The sequence below is a fragment of the Mirounga angustirostris genome, unplaced genomic scaffold (assembly GCF_029215605.1).
Source record: "Mirounga angustirostris isolate CCGP_5_RB_7025 unplaced genomic scaffold, mMirAng1.0.hap1 SCAF_2, whole genome shotgun sequence".
Classification (NCBI taxonomy): domain Eukaryota; kingdom Metazoa; phylum Chordata; class Mammalia; order Carnivora; family Phocidae; genus Mirounga; species Mirounga angustirostris.
Window position 1 is genome coordinate 72,463,458 of NW_026991710.1, and position 18,576 is coordinate 72,482,033.

Consider the following 18,576-nt stretch of genomic DNA (forward strand, 5'->3'; position numbering starts at 1 on the left):
ACATAAATATCTACTAAAAGTTAGCAACTATTTAAAAAGATGCTTAGTTCAGGTTATGCTTAAAAATGAAAAGTAAAATAGCAGATATAGGAGACAACAAGAATGTTTTCAGTTTCAAAGATACTGGATCTCAATTTGTACACAAATGTTAAAGATCAGAATGGCTTTTTGTTCTGAACAGTGAAGATAATCAGTGTAGCTATGGTATCATATATATATGTTAGACATGGAAGAATAAATATTTTAAAATATTCAACTTGTTTAGTAATGGGAATTATATTGTTTAAAGACAAATATCTTAAAAATCTTCAAATACTTGGGCTCACTTCATTAGCACATATACTAGAATTGGAATGATACAGAGAAGATTAGCATGGTCCCTGCACAAGGATGACACGCAAATTCGTGAAGTGTTCCATATTTTTGTGGTATATATATACCACAGCCCTAAAAAAGAATGAAGGGGCACCTGGGTCGCTCAGTCAGTTAAGCATCTGCCTTCGGCTCAGGTCATGGTCCCAGGGTCCTGGGATCGAGTCCCACACTGAGCTCGTGCTCAGTGGGGAGCCTGCTTCTCCCTCTGCCTGCCACTCCCCCTACCTGTACTCTGTCTCTCTCTGACAAATAAATTAAAAAAAAAAAAAAGAATGAACTCTTTCCATTTGCAGTTACATGGATGGAGCTAGAGAGTATAATGCTAAGCAAAATAAATCAGAGAAAGACAAATACCATATGATTTCACTTATATGTGGAATTTAAGAAACAAAACAAAAAAGCAAAGGGAAAAAAACAAGAGATATATATAGAGAGAGACAAATCAAGAAACAGACTCTTAACTATAGAGAATAAATGATTACCAGAGGGGAGAGGGGGCGGGGGGATGGGTCAAATAGGTGATGAGCACCAGGTGATGTATGGAAGTGGTGAATTACTATATTGTACACCTGAAACTAATATAACACTATGTTAACTGGAATTAAAATAAAAACTTAAAAAAAATCTTCAAATACTTTATGTAATTAATCTTGTAGATGCACACAAAACTAAGAATGCCTTTACTGATTCACCAAAAGTATTTGCTTGGAGCTTTTTATGTAAAATAATTTTTATAAGAAATATATAAATATATTCTCAGCCATTTGAATGATACCAAAAAATATTTTTATTTGATTATCTTTAATTGCTATAGTTTTTGTTTTTACTTTGCCACAGGATCTTAAGTATTGATAATAGCAAATCAACTAATTAAATAATTGTTGCTATTCAAGGAGAAAACAATTCAAATCATACATGATTATTGACTGTGATTATTTGCTACTAAAAATCCTGAGTTTGCCCAATATGTCAAAAAATAAAACAATTCTAGAATAGGATCTATATTTTGGATAAGTAGAAGCAAATTTCCAAAGAAATGTATTAAATTCTCTGTTTCATTTTCCCTTTCATAATTAGCCAATATTCTACATATGTAAATTACCTATTGCTTAAACTTTGTCACATTCATCTCCCCATTTAGTCAAAAAGATTTGTTCATATAATGAATTTGTTAGCATACTAACAGATAAAAGAAAATCCAGGAAGTTCTAAGCAATTAAGTTTGTGATATTACAAAAGGATCACTAGTCTGGGCTGTATTTCAAATCACTTTATGTTGTACACAGAGGTAGTTTAACATTTCCGTGCTAGGTCATTTCAACTTAGTTTGAGTCAGGGTCTTTTCTAATGTTATTAAATTTGCAAGTGGAGTTGCAAAACTACTTTTTAGAATTAGATTCTCTTTAATAGTTATTCTGCGTACTCTAGAATGGTAAAAAAAAAAAAAAAAAAAAATTCCCAATTTTTTTTCCAGAATGAAGGAACACACTCATGTCCTTGAAACTACTGTTAGCTTACATAAAGAAAGATTTCATGAAGGTTATTTTCTTCTCTTATGTGTAACTCCATATGAGATTCATTAGTAATAACCTAGTCACAGGAATAAATTGATTTTAGAGTATTTTAAGTATAACCTAACAGACCAGTATATGAATCCAAATGTTTAAAAAAGTTCAGTCTTACATTGCTCCAGCAGATATAAACCCCAAAGGAAACTGAATTAGCAAACTTCTGCTTCCAACCAAGATGGAGTAACAGGGATTGACTCTATCCTCTTGCTTGATACAGCTACAAAAACAAACAAACAACAACAAAAAAAAACCCCAGAAAAATATATGAAACAGTGGCTTTCTGGGCATTGGGTATCAGGCAACAGTGATTGCTGACACAAGAGCAGCAACTGAGGGGAGACTTGTGGTTGCCCCAATTACTGCCTGGAGAAAGTGCCCAGGCCATGATACAGGGGAGAGGATCCTAAATAGAGCTGTGCATTCTCTTTGAGTTTGGAGGATGGAATTGAGATATTGGGAAACCAAAGATGCCTAGAGTTTACAGGACAGAGTACTGGAGGGAAGAGAGCTATACAGAGAGAAAACTGCAGAGTTGTTCAGGGGGCCATCCTCAAGTATTTACTTGGGTGCTGCTGAGTATAAACATATGAGGAAACAATGTGAGGCCCAGAAAAGGACCATGGAGAAGATGTAGAGGGGACAAACTCCTGAGATCACATAGGACCAGGAATCTTGCCTGTTCCTTATACGCAGAGTAGAAAACCACTTATTTCACAAGGTATCGGAATAACAGGAATCATCTTGCTTCAGTAGTCAAGAAAAGCTAGCCCTTAATTAAATGCTTCTCTGGTTCTGCCTGACAAAAATTAAAAGTGAGAATTGAAATGAGCACACTATTTCCAAGTAATTTAACCAAACCCCAGAACAACACTTAATATTTAAAGGAATGCAAATATATCTGACACTCAACAGGAAAAATTCACAATGCCTCGCATACTATTGAAATTTATCAGGCATGTAAAGATAAAGGAAAATACAACTCATAATGAGAAGAAAAACAAATCAATTAAAAGTGACCCTGAAATGACACAAAAGATAGATTTAATAAATAAGGATATTGAACACTTTTAACCGTACTCCATCTGGTCAATAAGGTAGAAGTAAAATTAAACATGGTAAGTGTAGACAGAGAAGATATAAAAAACACTCAAACAATATCTAAGACGGAAAATACCCTGGATGGTATATCAACAGCAGATAAAACATTGCAAAAAAGATTAGTCACTTTGAAGACCTAGTAATAGAAATTATCCATGAAGAAACCTAGAGTGAAAAATAGCTAAAAACAAAACAAAATAAAACAAAAACACAAATCATCAGTGAACTGTGGGATAGCTTCAAGTGGCCAAATATATACATGTAACTAGAACCCTCAAAGGTGGTGGAAGAAAAAAATATATACATAGTTAAAGAAATAATGGTCATGCCCCCAAATTTGGGGAAAACTTTAAACTCACAGATTCAAGAGCCACAAGCACAGGAAACATGAAAAACACACCAGTGCACATTGCTGTTAAGTTGCTTAAGACTAATAATAAAGGAAAACTCCTAAAAGCAGCCAGAGAAAAAAGATACACTGTGTAGAGGGGAATAAAGAATAAAGATAAGCATGTCAGTAATTTTTTTTTTTTTCAGAAACAATGCAAGCTAGAAGACTTTCGAGTAACATCTTTATAGTACTGAATGAAAAAAAATATTACTTAGAATTCTTCACTCAGCCAAAATATCTTTCAAAAATAATAGTGAATGCAACACTAATTGCAAAATAATAATAGTAAAATAAGGCTTTGTCAGACATGGAAACTGAAAGAAGTCATCAGCAGCAGACCTGGACGATAGAAAATGTTAAAGGAAGTTCTTCAAGCAGAAGGAAAATGATACCAGTTGAAAATGCATTCCTATGCAAAAGGGTATAAGATCACACATTTATTAAATATATTCAATCACACTTTAAAAATAGGATAAAGATTCTAGTTTCAGTTTTTTTATCCCTCCTTTTTTTTTTATAGTGATTCAATAATTCCATATATTCACCTGCTGCTCATCACAAGTGCACTCCTTATCCCCATCACTTATTTCACCCATCCCCACTCCCCCGCTCTGGTAACCATCAGTTTGTTCTCTATAGTTAAGAGTCTATTTTTTTATTTGTCTCTCTCTCTCTCTCTTTCTTCCCCTTTGCTTATTTGTTTAGTTTCTTAAATTCTGCATATGAGTGAAATCATATGGTATTTGTCTTTCTCTTAACTGACTTATTTCATTTAGCATTATACTCTCTAGCTCCATCCATGTCATTGCAAATGGCAAGATTTCATTCTTTTGTATGGATGAATAATATCCCATTGTGTATATATATTCCACTTTTTCCTTATTCATTCATCAATTGATGGAAAACTTGGGCTGCTTCCATGTCTAGCCTATTGTAAATAATGCTGCTATAAATATAGGGGTACATGCATCCCTTTGAATTAATGTTTTTGTATTCTTTGGGTAAATACCCAATAGTGTGATTGCTGGATCATGGGGAAGTTCTATTTTTAACTTTTTGAGGAAACTCCATACTGTTTTCCACAGTGGCTGCACTAATTTTCATGCCCACCAAGAGTGTACAAGAATATACCTTTTTCTCCACATCCTTGCTTGCATTGTCGATTTTAGCTATTTTGACAGGTATGAGGGGTTATCTCATTGCAGTTTTGATTTGCATTTCCCTGATGATAAGTGACTTTGAGCATCTTTTCATGTGTCTGTTGGCCCTCTGGATGTCTTCTTTGGTGAAATATCCGTTCATGCCTTCTGCCCATTTTTTAATTGGATTACTTGGGTTTTTTGGTGTTGAGTTTGATAAGTTCTCTATTTGGGATACTAACTTTTAATTGGATATGTCATTTGCAAATATCTTCTCCCATTCTGTAGGTTGCCTTTTAGCTTTGTTGATTTCATTTCAGAATTTAGATATATCTTTTAAGCTATCAATTTCATAGCCATAGAATTTTTTTACAGAAATGTATATATTAATATTTATAGATATTATTTTATTTCAGAACTAATATATTGTTATATTATATGTAATATCTAATGTATACTCATATATTACATTTATGGATATATTTTATATTTATAGGTTATATTTATAGATAAAATAAAATTGATTCAAGTGCCAATATTTTACATACCTGGGGGCCCACTTCCATTTCGTCCTCTCTGTCTCCCACAGCCTACATGTTAAAGTGCTCCATCCTGTCTGGTATATTCTCCAAAATGTCTTCATCATTCATCCTTTTCACATGAAAATATTTGTCATTTCTTGATTGCCACAGAGATCTTATCTAAAAAATTCATCATGAAGTACGAAAAAATAAAAGATTTAACTTCCCAAAGAGGTTATTTTAAAACATAACTTTGACCCAAATGGAATCTTATGGTGTGGAACATTTCTGAGATATATGGCATTTGTTTGCACCAATACCTAAACTCAATGGCACTTCCTAAAGAGTAATGACAATTTTACTGTCCATGTAGTCTCGCCTTGAATCATCTTTTTTTTTTTTAAGATTTTATTTATTTATTTGACAAATAGAGAGTATAAGCAGGGTGAGTGGCAGAAAAAGGGAGAAGAAGACTCTCACTGAGCAAGGAACTCGATGCGGGGCTCGATCCCAGAACCCTGGAATCATGACCTGAGCCGAAGGCAGATGCTTAACTGACTGAGCCACCCAGGCACCCACACCTGGAATCATCTTATTATTAAAATATGTTCATTTTCTTGAATGCTAAATTAGAGAATTAAGCAGTTAATTATAATTACAAGCATCTTAAATTTTATACTGTATGTGACTTTAAATGAAGATGCCCAAAATTAATGCATTAGTATTATTTTTATTGTTATTACTAATACAACTAATTCATTATACTATCACCTAAATCATAGATCTGTTGTTTTATTATTATTTTTTAATCATAGAGGGCTTAGCTTACATACATATAGCTTAGATACATTTAAACTTTATGTGAAATCACTTCAGAAAAGAAAATAGGGAAAGCAGCCCAGGTGATAACAGCATAGAAGATGAAAATGGTCCCAGCAGGGATAAGTGGAGGCCCAGTGTCCTTTCAAATGACCATTTATTTCACATACTACAATTAGGAATGTTAGGTCTTAGTGCCAACATTATTGTAATGCATTTACAAAGCAGCATTTGATTTAGGTCACAGGAACACTTAGCGGGATTTTTACAAAGCCTTCAATTTTCCCTTCATATATTTCTCTCAAGCTTACGCATGCATTTTCATAAAAATTAAAAGTTTCTCTCCCTTTTTAGTTCAAAATCAATGATAGCATCTCTCTTTTGCCTCATGTATGTGTTGAATTTGGCCTTCCTTTACTAAATATTCTTCAGTAGCAAACTGCTTGGTGTAGAGAATGTAGAAAATGATTTGATGCTGATGACCCCATTTATCAAATACCAGGAAAATACGACTTTGTGTCATCTTCCAGTGTACATTATTGAAACTGAACTGAACAAAGGAGACAACTTTAACCCTCCTCTCCTTTTCCAAAAATCATACGCTGACTGATGGTAAACTTTCCCATGTCCTCCAAGCTTGAAGGAGAGGGGATTTAAAAATTCTAATGTATTCAAGTCACACATGTAAAATTTTCATAATGTAGATTGATCTCTGACTGACATCGAGTATTCTAACATCAACTTCCCACAACTGGAATTAATTTTCCACCTTCACAGATATGCTTTAAATGTAAAATATCCTGTGTGTTTTCATTGGAGTTTGGGGATTCAAAGTTGAAAAGATGGGTGACGCCAACCTCGTTATTTTTTTAAATAAGTAGTATGATCTCAAGAATTAGGAAAAACTGAAAAAGCCAAATCAACTTATTATAGGGTTGATATGTAAAGAAAGCATTATTATGTACATCCCATTTAAGAGATAAGAGAATTGAGATATAGGTCCTTGAAGAAGCTCACCAAGATCATACAGCAAATAGATGCTACAGTCAGGATTTGAACTCAGATTTGATGAGTTCCATCTACAGAGTCAACACCCAGGACTATTTTTTCTCCCCTTGTATAATGATATATTTTATCATAATGAAATTTCTAATATAAATTAAACCATGCTGTAGTAAAAAAATTTTCTTTTTCTTCTATTGTCAGATGAAAAGTTGTATTTGAGTTCTATTTCACTAGCACACTAGCTTCTTAGGAATCTATTGTTTTTCACCAAGTGCGAAGAGAAACGTCAACTTTTTTAACATGATTTATTCTTTTCGAAGTTGAATCATTTTAATAGTATTGCTCTTAGAGGATTGTATAAAATACCCTGTTTTTTTTTTTAAGCCTTACCAAATATATCTTATAAGGTATAAAATCATGTTTATGGTAGAGATTCAAGCAAAGAGGGAAATTAGGGAACTGGGAAGAGAATACATTTTTTAATAGTCTTAGTCAAGGTCATTTAAATCAAAGCATAAAATTTTCTATTGCTTTTTTTTTGTTTCTGCCTTCGAATATAAATTGTTAAGCTGCCATTCATGGAGTAGTCCCATTGTTAAGATATCTTTGCCGCCTTCTGTTCTCCCATTATCTCTTTATCATATTCACAGTGAAAATTTGCCTGAAAATGGTAACTTTCCTGTAAGTATTTATTCATTTATTGATTCCTCTCCCAAAGCAACATTTGAAGCTCTGTGTCACTTACTCTGTTAGTTAGCATGTAGGTTGGATGTCAATCACTGGAAATCCCCATTAACTGTGGCTTAAACTGGATAGAAGTTTACTTTTCTCTCTATTCAGGAAGTCTGGACATGGTCAGTCCAGCATCAGCGTGATATATCACACTGTCTAGGACCCAGGCTCTTCCATGCTAAAGCATTGCCCCACATGGATTTTGTTTCCAAGTTATTCTCATGATTCAAGGTGATTGCCAGAACTCCAGATATTCCATCAGTAAGGAGGAAGGAGCAAAGAAAGATGCAAATGCAATATTTTAAGAATATTTTCTGGCAGGTGGACACACAATTTCTGCTTATAACCCCCTCAATTTAGTCACATGGCCACAAATGACTGCAGGGAATGCTAGGACATGTGGCCTTCTTTCAGCTAAAAATAAGGGGTCCTATTACTATGGAAAAGGGGGAAATAAATAATTGCCAATGTTACAGTTCAACATCTCTGGGAAACAGATTATAAGATGGAGATTACTTCCAAGGAAGTTTATTAGAGAGTGTTCCTGAGATCAAAACTTTCGGAAGGTTGAGGGAGAAGTTGTGGGCTGAGGGACAAGTTGAGCTGTTCTTTAGTCCCAGTAAAGACTTAGGGCAATCCCATTCAGAATTATCGCTAGTCAGGGTGAGGGAGCTGAGTCTTCATTTTCAACTTCGGTCACTTGTTGCGGGCTAGTGCTGGAAGGAGGTCTGGCACTGAGCAAGATAGTTCTTTTCAGCTGAGATAATTCCCAGAGAAAGCTGACAGTTGCAGCTGTCTTCCAGTGGTCGGGGGGATGAATTCTTTATTCCTGAAGTGGAACCTTGGGAGCATATCACAGCATCTTCCACAGCAGACTGCAGATCTGTGCTATGGATGATAAAAAATGGAAATAAAGAGCACGTCTTGCCCTGGACACTTGAGGACTTTATGTTCCAGTTACATTCCAAATAGCTCTAACACGAGTAAAAAGGATTAAATTTTTTTTTTTAAAGATTTTATTTATTTATTTATCTGACAGAGAGACAGCAAGAGAAGGAACACAAGCAGGGGAGTGGGAGAGGGAGAAGCAGGCTTCCTGCCGAGGAGGGAGCCCGATACGGGGCTCGATCCCAGGACCCTGGAACCATGACCTGAGCTGAAGGCAGATGCTTAACGACTGAGCCACCTAGGCGCCCAAGGATTAAATTTTTAAAGAGAAATACAGATAAAGAGCTATGGGTATGCAGAAGTTACTTTTCTTCCACTCAATTCCAATTCTTATTAAAAACCTACTGTATGTTAGTTAGATACCATGTTAGGCAATGAGATAAATGAATGTGATTAACATGTGCCTTTGCCATCATGGAATTTAGTGGCTCATTTGGGGGAGAATGATTGAAAACAGATAAATAAATGAAATAACAGCTAATTGTGATATGTGGTAGGAAGGAAATGAACAGTAAATGAACAACTAATTGTGAAATACATATTTGAAGGAGATACTTGGAGGGGAGAAGGAACAATATAAGTTGAGAATTAATAATGAGAAGAAAACAACCTTGGGAAGACAGGAAGACAGACTGATGTCTTTTTTTTTTTTTTTAAAGATTTTATTTATTCATTTGACAGAGAGAGACACAGCGAGAGAGGGAACACAAGCAGGGGGAGTGGGAGAGGGAGAAGCAGGCTTCCCGCTAAGCAGGGAGCCCGATGTGGGGCTCGATCCCAGGACTCTGGGATCATGACCTGACCCGAAGGCAGACACTTAATGACTGAGCCACCCAGGCGCCCCAAGACAGATTGATTTCTAGGCAAAGAGCCCCCAAATGTTCAGTGACAAAGTGACAGATTTGAGACCTGAAGGAACATCAGCATGACTGGGACATAGTAAGCAAAGAAGAGAGTGCTGTCAGGTGAGATTGAAGTAAAATCATTAGTGTCTGAGAATCTGGGTTGTATTTTAGGCACAATGGGAAAGACAAGAATTTAACAGACACAAGAACACACATAATCTGATTAGCATTTACATAAATTACCCCTGGATGCAGTAGACAAAGTGATATTTAGGGATTGAGAAGGCTTCAGTAAACTTGACATTACCTTTTTTTTTTTAGATTATTTATTTATTTGCGAGAGAAAGAGGGAGAGAGCGGGGTGGGGGGGCGGGTAGGAACATAGGGAGAGGGAGAAGCAGACTCCCCACTGAGCAGGGAGCCCAACGCAGGGCTTGATCCCAGGACCCCGAGATCATGACCCGAGCAGAAGGCAGACGTTTAACCCACTGAGCCACCCAGGTGCCCTAACTTGACATTACTTTTGAAAATTGCTTTCAACAATTATTTTAGAGATACAGTGATGAGATAAAAAGAGAAAAATTTTGACTCATGAAGTTACTTTTCCACAAGGAGATTCTCTGTCTCTCTCCATACATACACATACATGCACATAAATTTATGAAAATGAATATGGAAGAAAAGTAACCTCTGAATGACTCCCATGTCTCTTTATTTTCTTTTGGCTCTTTAAAATGCTTATTTCTTGGGGTGCCTGGGTGGCTAATTCAGTTAAGTGTCTGATTTAGGCTTAGGTCACTGTCTTGCCACCTGGTATCTATACTGGCCTTGTCACCTGTCAGGCTCTGCACACACACACACACACACACACACACACACACACACACACACATATATATATATATATATATATATATATATATATATATATAAAATGAAAGGCTTATTCCTTTACCTTGTATTAGAGTTATTTGGGATACACACACACACTCTCTCTCTCTCTCTCTCTCTCTCATTATGTGTATATATACACACACACAATTATTTATATATTCTATATGCTGTACATATAGCTTATGCATGTATTCATGTATATAGTATGCATAGATACAATATAGTATATACATAACACTACAAGGACATTACATATAATATGCTGTATACTAAATTATGTAAAAATATTGTTTTCATGTTTTTTAAAAATTTGAGTAAGATACTAACTTTACTAGAATAATTTGAACAGTAGAAACTCAATTTTGTCATGCCCAATACTGTGCATCATGCTCACAATATTTTTCTTAAATTCACACACTTCTGTTTATATATTTCTATGAAAATAATTTTATATTTTTCTTGTAATGAGCAATTGTTGTTTTAAATGCCTTTGCCTCTTTTTCAATTTTGTGTGAAATTACATCCATCCATCCAAGCATAATTTTTTATTTTACAATGTAATGCTTAAGTCAGACATTATTTTTATTTTTTTATTTTTATTTACTTATGACTCATGATTTAATTCATTCTATTTGTGATGTGATAATATATTTATAAGGTAATTCAGGAGTTTTCTACCCAGACTCTAAATAGGACAGGCTAGTGGAGCACAGCGGAGAGCTGGATGCAATGTTCTTCATGACATTGTATTTTTATAGAATTCTATGATAGAATTTTGAATTACTTCATGTGAGAGAGAAGTTCTACCTACTTCCTAAAAGCTAGGTAACTAATGGAATACATGCCTCAAAAGCTAGGTAACTAATGGAATACATGCCTCACTGAAATTTAGTTACAATTACATTTCCACCCGTATGCATCTAAACTTTCAAAAATGTTTCACACAGACACATCTGAATGCCCGAAATTCTGGAGACTGTTTTTCAACAATGAGCAATGTGCTTAGTTGGGGAGTCTCGGCTGATGCGAGTGAAAAATCTCTAAGGGAGCAAATTATATGTGAGGAAGAATTCAAACGTATGTCAAAGCTTCCACTACTTTTAGCTACAGAGGCAGGCACCATGTATTTATTGATCACCTATCCTATGCAAGACAAGTCCTGAAGTATTTAAAAGACAACAAAGCAGAGGTCCTCACACTGGCTTGCAGAAGATTTGTTTACTCAACAAAAGAAAGGTGACCAATGCTAAAACAGGCAGAAGCTGAGTGAAAGGATTCAGCTGACTGAAATCTATGTTCTAGAAAAATTCTGTCTGAGATGCATGCACACTTCCAAGAACTCATTTTCCACCCACTTACAGGAGCTGTACAAGAAACTATAGAAGGCTCTAGCAAAGAATTAGAATAGATTTATCAGTGAGGTGTGGCTGACTATGAAATGCTCTCAGGAATGCAGCCCAGGGCTGCAATAATGGTGTGAATCAAAACGCTAGAGCAGTTTACCCTAGTTTCCATTACTGTTTTTCTTGTTTCTAAATGGGATAGAATTAAAAGTCTAAATCTTAATAACTATGATTTACAGATTATGCCTGCTTTCATACAGGCTTAAATATTACTAATTAACAAAATATATTGCCATCAAGAATTTTGAGAAAAGTCTTAGCCTTGCATTATTTGGAACGTGTTAATTACGGTGGTGACTAAACCTTCAGCTTGGGTAACACTTTTTAGTAAGAATCTAGGATCAAATGCAACACTGAAAGGACAAGAGGCGGGCTGGGGTCAGTGCCCTCAGGCATCTTAGTTTCTTGGTCTCTGGGCTTCGGTTGCTAGGCATTCACAGAGAATAATGGCAGGGCCATTGTAAGGGTGCTTTTTCCCTCTGCCCCTCTTAAGCTCCTGTTCTCTACTTATGTAAATAAGTGAATATTTGGAGACAGCCTAAAGAGAGGCCCACAGAAGTTTCCACGTGTTAGCATCTACTATATGTCATGTGCAAAGGATATTAAGGTAAGAGCGATCCATGACTTTTTTTTTTTTTAATTAACATTCTGCTTCCAAGAAGAAAAATGTAAACATAGAGAAGTTTGCTATTGTTGCTTCTAATGAGATTACAGGTCTATTTTGAGTATTAATAGTGTTAGCACTTTGTGTAACATACAATGAAAAAGAATTTTAAAGCATTTACTTTCCTTTAAAATGTGTGACACATCATAATCCAGTAGGAATGTGTGTGGGGAAATCTTCTGGCAGAATTTAACAATATTTATGAAAATAGCCTGAAGAAGAGCATTATATTGGAAACCTGTAATGTTATTATTGCTCATGATGTAGTCAGTTGTTAAGCTATTCTTTTAGTTGATAGACTAAATCATTTACTAAATCAGCAGACTTTGTTTTGTGAAACTGTTACTTTTTTGGGCCTAGTATGTTGCTGCTTTAACTTTATAGATACTCTGATTGCTCCGGGTATAGAAGCCAAGGGGAAGACAATCCGTGCATTTGCAAATGCTTTCTTTTGAAACCAAGCTTTGTGTTGGCTGTTTCTACTAGTTTGCTAATGTAACAGAAGCTGACTTCTATTGTTAACAAAAATTAAGAATCTAAATGAATACGTGAGATCCGGTTAACCTGGGGGAGAGGGTTTAGTTGAAGCTGTAGACTTAAAGGATCTGGATTCAAATGGCAGTTCTGTCGTCTTTCAGTGACCATACCTTGGCCAGTTACTCGATTTCCTGGTAAAATGGGGATCATGAGTCACAACGTCACAGGTTAGAGAAATTGAACAGGATTAATATAGTTTATGTGGCACTCAACGCAATGCTTAGCACGGAATCAGTGCATAATGAGCTAACAGTCATTACAATTGTCAGGGAAAGTCAAATCAGTGTTAATCTGTCCTTCTGTTGGCTTAAGATCTGTCCATTGAGAGTTTCTAGACAGGGGAGCCACACAGGAGGCTTTCTAGTGTGAAGAGTAAGAATAAGGATTAAAGACATGCAAGGATAGGTGGGTCCAGACTCTTGCCTTGGCAAGAGGAGAGGAAATATAATGGAAATTAAGCATAGGAAAGTATAACTCTGGTTTCTCGAGATAATAATATTCCAACTTTTACCAATATATGACTTTACATTGTATAAAACGGTCCCATAGGCCCTGAGCCATGGAATCATTGGAGGAAGAATACAGAAGAGGTACCATATGAGCAGTACATGACAGAAAGGCATGAGGAAAAAGATCTCAGGTTCAAACCTGTAGCCATTGGACATGCTGCCCCCTTTCTATGCTACCCTGCCTATGGTTCTCAAAAGAATAGTTAAAGGCCTCAGGAGAAAGTGGTCCATGAAAATATGAGAGAAACTTTGTGTTTTCTAGGCTAGATGTATTCGGGAGAGAGATCATAATCTCTTGGGATTTGGAGGCAGAAGCACTGACAGAATTAAGGGAAGGTTATTTGTTGGCTTTTTCAATGAAAATTTGGAGAATTTCTTTGCCTTTATTCATGGGAATGTTTTGAGCAGCTAATTTCCTTTTCTGTTTCTTTAATTCAGCCAGTGATACACAGATTTGCGTACAGTAAGATAAACAATAAACTGTAACTACCGATGGAAGTAATTTCTTAATTTTATTGGTGTGTTGCTAGCATCTAGTTAAATTTAAATTAAATATAAATTCTAATCTAGCAAATACATACTTCAAAACTAAAATTTCATTTGTAAATTTGAAGCAAACACATTTATAACATATTTCTTAAATTTAGGAACTGCTTATTGTAAGGTATTAAAGGACTCCAAGGCAATATGGTTCCAAATCATGACATACAAAATTTCTAAAATTTGAGAATTAGTGTTGGGTGTACTTGTTTTGTAAAAATGAGTTCTTCTAGCTATAAAAGCAAGTGTTCTCATTCTGTGTGAACAATAATATATGAATAAATTATATGTCTTTTCTTTCCCCTCCTTTTTTTTTTTAAAGGAAGGCCTGAGAAAAGAATATTAATGAAAGGTGGTTTGGTGTTTGTCAGAGTTGCCCAGGGCAAATGTAAGATGTCATTCTAATCAGTGCTGTTACTACAACTTTAGTAATGGTGTATCTAGCTTTGATGCATATTCCTACCCAGTTAAGTATTGTACACCTTCTTCAATCTATTGATGTATTGTTGCAAATTATACATCGAATCCATTTGCACAGGGCTACCTTTCAATTTATGATTTAGCTTTGAGAACTGAACAATACTGATACAACTAATGAAGGAATTGAGTATAAGTTATGCATCAAAGTTACTAAGAATACTTCAGATGAAAGTGGAGTGTTTTGTGAGCTATTTTTGTTCTGATTATAACATTTGTTTACGACACCTGGCCATTTCCTAAATTTATTACTAATGAGAGTTTGTCAGCAGCTGATATAGCTCTAAATTTAAGCTACATTTATTTAAATTGGGGTGTTATATGAACTATTTCCTGCTGCTTAAGGAAAGTAACCCTTGAAGAAAGATTACTTTCATATTTTGATGACATCTATATGTTACAATGACGTTTCAGTAGAATGAGCATTCTTCTTTTTTATTTATTTATTTTTTTTAAAAAAAGATTTTATTTATTTATTTGCCAGAGAGAGAGAGGGGGAGAGTACAAGCAGGGGAAGTGGCAGGCAGAGGGAGAAGCAGGCTCCTTGCTAAGCAAGGAGCCCAATGTGAAACTCGATCCCAGGACCCTGAGATCATGACCTGAGCCGAAGGCAGATGCTTAACCATCTGAGCCACCTGGCGCCCCTGAGCATTCTTCTTTAATTTAATTCTACAAGATAGGGGAAATATTATTGGCTTTTCATTTTTCTACAGTAAGTGGGTTTTGCCATGGTAAAAAAAAAATAATAGTAATAATTGTTGGATTGCTCTTCAGCTACTTAGTATTAGGTTTTCATTGTTGCTGTTTTTTAATAAATCCATTTTCTTGATATTTAACCATTTTTACCAATATTTTGGCTTAACAGTAAATATATATATGGATATATGTAATTACATATGTATGTATATATACACATATATACGTATGAGTGTGTAAATATATCTATTGTTGAAACAGTACTTTAACATTTTCCCCCATTAATAAAAGTAGAACAAGTCTATGCTCTAAATTTAATTGGGTTTAGGTGGTTTTAAGAGAATGTATTATGAAGAAAGAGTTAAGTATAGAAAGACTACTGACTTGGTTTTAGAAAACCTAAATGTTAGTCCTGATTCTAACAGTGAAGTTTTCTTAGTGTCCCACTGTATTCTGATCCTCTGTTTCACGTTCCAGGCATATGAAATTTTTGGTAAATATCAAGCTGACTTAAGTTAACTTTGTGTCCTAGAGACCATCTCTGCTCCACAGATGAATGTAAGAATGATATTTGTTCTATTTCAAAAAGGAAAGATTGTACACTTGATTTAAGAAAGATCAACTCACTGCTAGAAAGGGACAAACATTTTAGATTTCAAGCTTATTAAGTTCTTTTTCTTACACTTAAAAAATTAATGCATATAAAAAATTAATGCATAAATTACATACAACAAAATGCTCAGTTCATAAGTGTTCAGTTCACTGATTTTGACAATTGGATATACTCAGTACCCACAACCCAAAGCAAAATGTAAAATATTTCCATCATCCCAGAAAGACCTTTCATGTCCATTGCTAATAAATCCTCCTACTCCCAGAGGAAGCTACTTCCTGATTTCTACCATAACTTAGTATTTCCTGTTCTTGGACTTCATATACTTAGAACTATAGCATAGATACTCCTCTCTGTTTCAGATCTCTCACTCAACACATTGATTTTGAGATTCATTCATGTTATTGCATATATCAGCATTTTGTTCTTTTTTTAATTGTAGAATTGTATTTCATTGTATGGACATTTCACTCTTCATTTATATCTTCTTCTCCTAATGGACATTTGGGTTGAGCCCAGTTTGGGGCTACTACTATGAACAAGATTTTTCTAAATCCTCTTGAACAAGTCTTTTTGTGGACGTGCTTTTACTTTTCCTGTGTAAATATGTCAGTGTAAAGTTCCTCTGTCAAGAGTGAAGTTCATGTACTTTTGTTGCAAGATTGCAGGGTGCTTGTCTCATGGAGTTGAAGAATGAATCCCGCAGACACAAAAGGGTGAAGTGAAGTGTAATTCTATTAACCAAAGGTGTGAACAGAAAGGAAAGAAAAAAGCTCTCTAGAGGGAGAGGGGTCCGAATGGGTTGCCACGGAGGGCTTTTAGTTGCAATCTTTTATTGAGAACTGACCAGGAAGCTTGTGGCCTTGAGACTCTTGTGCCATCTTGGTTTGTTCCCCTATATCTTGTCCCGCTCTGTCTCGGCGTCTCCACCTGCCAGGAATAGTTTCAGGGGCCCAGTCGGGGAGTCAGGGGCCTCCTACCTCTCCTGACTGGACCTTAACCCCTTCCTTATTCATGGGATAGGACCTGTGGGCAGAAAGAGCACTGGGATTGTGAGGAGTGGCTGACTGTATACTTTTTAATTAGTGGGGGTGAGGGATAGCACAAGTCTCCAAGGAATCTGGTAGCACGGCTTTCAGGACCTTGAGGGGCCAGCTGCTGTCAAGATGAAGTACTTTTAAACACTAAGGCACTAAGGGAGCCACGAATTCCTTGAGGAAGGTCATGCTCTGCATGTTTCAGGTATCTGTCAGTGGGCTGCAAGTTGTAAGAAGATTTTAACTGAAGCTACATTTCTTTTGCCTTTGTTTCCCACATCACTTGCAACTTCATAATTGCCACATAGTTCTCCGAAGTGGTGGTACCATTTTACATTTCTACTGGAAATATGTGAGAGTTCTGACATCCCTTCCAGGACTTAGTGTTGTTGTTGTTGCTGTTGTTGCTGTTGTTGTTTTACTTTTTGTTCTAATGTCTGAGAAATGGTATCTAATTGTAGTTTTATTTGCTTTACTTTGCTCTGATAACTGAGCATGTTGAGCACCTTTTCATGTGTATGTTGGCCATTTGTATATCTTCTTTGTTATGTGTCTGTTCAAGGGGCTTTGGTCAAGTTATTAATTGGATTATTTGTCTTTTTATAATTGATTTGTAGGAATTCATTTTATATTCTGGATGGGTAATTTGTTCAAATATCTAAATTCCTATCATTTTTATCCAGTGTAGGGCTTGCTATTCATTTTTTTCATTGTGTCCTTTAAATAACTGAAGCTTTTAATTTTGAAGAGGTTCAATGTATCACCTTGTTTATGGTTCATGCTTTCTGTGTCCCATCAAAGAAATCTTTTTTAAGATCATGAGGCTATTTTATGTTTGCTATTTGAAGGTTATGGTTCAGTTTAATTAATCTTAAATTAATTTTAAGTTTAGGGTGTATTAGAGGTGAAATTTCATTTTTAAAATTTACGTATTTATTTGCTCCAGTATCTTTTGCTAATAAGATTTTTTATTATTGTTATAATTGAATTGACCATACTTTTGCCCAAAATCAGTGTGGATTGATTTCTGGGCCAACACTTTTCTTCAAGTGTTCTATTTTTGGAGAAAACTTTTACTCTTACATTATTTGGAACCAATATTATACTGTTCTGACTACTGTAGATTAAAACTTAAAATCAGATAGTGTGAGCAATTCAATTTGGTTCTTTTTAAAAATTGCTTGACTATTTTGCACCCATTATATTGTGAACTTGCCTAAATTCACTGATTAGTAGGGTTCTTTTTTTTTTTTTGAAGATTACACGGAGTTTCTTTTTTTTTTTTTTTAAGATTTTAATTTACTTATTTATTTGACAGAGAGAGGGAGAGAGAGAAGCAGGCCCCCTGCTGAACAAGGAGCCCGACATGGGGTTCGATCCCAGGACCCTGGGATCATGGCCTGAGCCAAAGGCAGACGCTTAACCGACTGAGCCACCCAGGCACCCCTACATGGAGTTTCTTTGTGCATAGTTATACCATCTCTATATAAATAAGAGCATTTCGCTTTTTCCTTTCCAGTCACTCTGCTTCTTATTTCTTTTGTTTACCTTGTTGCGATGGCCAAGACTTCCAACACAACAGTGAGCAGAAGTTTTTTTTTTTTTTTTTTAGATTTTATTTATTTGCGAGAGAGAACGAGAGACAGAGAGCACGAGAGGGAGGAGGGTCAGAGGGAGAAACAGACCCCCAGCTGAGCAGGGAACCTGATGCGGGACTCAATCCCGGGACTCCAGGATCATGACCTGAGCCGAAGGCAGTCGC

General features: G+C 35.6%; 1 non-coding gene across 1 annotated transcript; it reads left to right on the plus strand.

Annotated features, from left to right (window-relative positions):
• Window positions 1-318: 318 nt before the first annotated feature.
• LOC123849066 (U6 spliceosomal RNA) lies at window positions 319-425 on the plus strand. The gene has a single exon (XR_006791911.1). It is a non-coding gene; the product is annotated as a U6 spliceosomal RNA (small nuclear RNA).
• Window positions 426-18,576: the final 18,151 nt, after the last annotated feature.